Source organism: Nothoprocta perdicaria, unplaced genomic scaffold (assembly GCF_003342845.1).
Source record: "Nothoprocta perdicaria isolate Ctin4 unplaced genomic scaffold, notPer1 scaffold_50, whole genome shotgun sequence".
Lineage (NCBI taxonomy): Eukaryota > Metazoa > Chordata > Aves > Tinamiformes > Tinamidae > Nothoprocta > Nothoprocta perdicaria.
This window is the reverse complement of record NW_020455755.1, coordinates 3,788,030-3,790,504: the sequence shown is the minus strand read 5'-3', so window position 1 is coordinate 3,790,504 and position 2,475 is coordinate 3,788,030. Positions and strand designations below refer to the sequence as shown.

At 74.0% G+C, this 2,475-nt stretch overlaps 1 protein-coding gene across 1 annotated transcript in view; it reads left to right on the top strand.

The window, feature by feature from the left end:
- Window positions 1-1,140: 1,140 nt before the first annotated feature.
- The window catches only part of HIC1 (HIC ZBTB transcriptional repressor 1), a 10,768-nt gene continuing 9,433 nt past the window's right edge, over window positions 1,141-2,475 (top strand). Inside the window, exon 1 of the mRNA XM_026047991.1 lies at window positions 1,141-1,156. The gene's annotated coding sequence lies outside the window, so the exon portion shown is untranslated. The remainder of the gene's footprint in view (window positions 1,157-2,475) is intronic.

Sequence of the window (2,475 nt, the reverse complement as noted above, 5' to 3'; positions counted from 1 at the left end):
CCGCCGGCATCGACATCTGGCCCGAGGCCCAGGCACTTGGAGAAGTGTCGGAAGCCTAGTTCCAGTGTCAGCAAATGCAGGATATTTTTAAGGACTCGTTCGGAAGACAGATTATTTGCAGCGTGTCGGCGCGAGAGCCTTGGCTTTCGGAAGAGCAGCCCTGCGTGTTCCCAGGGCTGCAGCGCGGGCAACCGAACAGACCAGGTGCCGGCTGCTCCCGGGACATGGCCCCACGCCTGGCAGGGCCGGGTGTCCTTGCAGGGATGAGCTGGGACAGTGTTTTGGGATTAGCCTTCAGCTGGCGCCATGCCTTGGACCTGCTGCGACGCGGCTGCCGCTGGGCTCCGTGGACTTGGGAACTGAGGTTTCTTTTTGGGACAGGAGGGTGGTTGGGTGATGGGCTGCCCCTCTGCAGCACCTGGGGACCCCCTGCACGGTGGCATCAGGCTGGGGTCATGCAGTCCCAGGTGGGTCGGGTTGGCCTGGGCACTGAGATAGAGGTGGGGGGACAGGCCAGCACCCGAGGCAGAGGGGCTGGGCAGGTGGCCACAAAAGCTGCCACCAACGAGCTGAGCAGCTCTGGGGCCTGGCGCTGGCCTCAAGTGAGGACGAAGCTCCCTGTACCCCCTGCAATGGGGTCCATGTCCAGTCCTAACCCCCACCCCGGGCTCTGTGCCCCCATTCCAGCTCCCTCCACCCCCCAGGGGTGGCTCTGCCCCCACAGCACCCCGGGGTGGCTGAGACGCGGCTCCCTCGGACGAGCCCGGCCGGCTCCGGTCGCTGCCGGCTGCCCAGGGCCCGGTGCCCGGTGCTGGGGCAGCCCGGGCCGCTCTGACTTCTCCGCTCAGGAATCTCCTGGCGGCGCCGGGCGGGTTGTGCAACCTGCGACCGCCCTCGGTCCCCGCCCGCCGCAGCGCGTCCCGTCGGGCCGGGCTCAGTGCCGGCCGCGCTCCGAGACCGGCGGAGACTCGTCCCGGCTCCCCCGCTACCCGCCACAGCGCGGCCCCGCGGGGCGGGAACCGGCGCTCCTCGGGGCCGGACCCTGGACGGCGAGGGGGGCCGGCGCTGCCAGGGCGCTTCCCGGCGCCGGGAAGCGCTTCCAGCTGCGGCGGGAGGCGCCGGAGCGCGGGCCCGGCCGAGGGGACCGGGAGAGCAGGTGAGGGGCTGCCCGCGGAGCCCGCGGCGGGGGGACCTGGTGTCGCGGCCGCTCTGCCCGGTGCCCGAGGAGGAGCCGCCGCCGCGCCCGCCCTCCCCGAACAGTAAGAGTTGATGTGCGGCGAGCTGCACCCTGCATGTGAGCTCCTACTGCCCCGGGAGGCGGCACGAGCCCCGACGGCAGCGCTGCCCGCCCGCCCGGGCCCCCCGGTGTCGCGCCGGGCTACGATCGGGGCTCCTGTGCTGCCGGTGCCCGTCGAGGGGGCGGTGCTGCCCGCGATGCGAGTGCGCCGGGCCCGGCGACCATGGCTGTAGACTGTTACCCCCGACAGCAGCACAGTAACAATCTAAAGCCACGGTCGCCCGGGCGACGTCGAGGAACCGGGGGGGCAGCCGGGGCCTTGGTGATGGCGAGGAGGCGGCCCCGCCGCGGCGGCGAGCGCGCCCCCCCGGGCGCGGAGTCGGGGCGCGGAGCGGGGGGGAGGGGGGTCTGTCCCTGTCGCCACCCCCGCCCCGCTGCCCCGGCCCTCCCGCGGGCCCACGCGTGTCCGCCCCGCCGCGGGGGCTTCCCCCCTACCTGGGCTGCCGCGGGGGCGTCCGCCGCTGGGGGGGCTCCGCGTCTGCGGGAGGGGAAAGAGAGAGCGGGGTGAGGCGGGCCCCGGGACCGCCCCCTCGGCGCTCCCCGACGGCTCAGCACTAGGGACAGCTCCCGCCGCCGCCGCCTCCCGGGCCCCGCCGGGCCGCTACCTCCCCCGCCCCGGCGGCGCCCCCGGGCCCCCCGCGCTGCGGGGCCGGCGCTGCGGTGCGGCGGGGCCGGTGCGGCGCTTGGTCATGCTTCAGTAGCCATGACTGTAGACTGTTACTGTCCTGTCGCCTACGCAGCAGTAAGCAGTCTAGAGCCAAGGTGCCGACGCGCTGACTCGGGCTCTCCTCGACGGGCTCTCCACGCTCTTCCGGCGCCCCGGGCAGGGGGTGGCAGCCCGGGGTGAAGGCGATCAAGGCCGGGACGGGGATGAGGGGATGAGGGTCGGGGGAGCAGCCCCCGGGGCAGCGCTGCGGTCGTGCTTGAGCATTGGGAGCGCCGGGTTGCACGGCAGCCCCGGACGGGGCGGCCCGTGGGGATGCGGAGGGGCGGCCCGCGGTGCCCCTCACCGTGGCGTCTCGCACCTAAGCGAGCCCCTTCCACCCTGGGCGGCGATGACCGAGGCCCGGGGGAGGGGTTGGCTGCGAGTTTGGGGCGGCCCCGTCGGGGCCGGATGCGGCGGCACTCAGAGATGGAGGCGAGCGGGCAGCACCGGGGCTTTAATAACAACCGCAGCC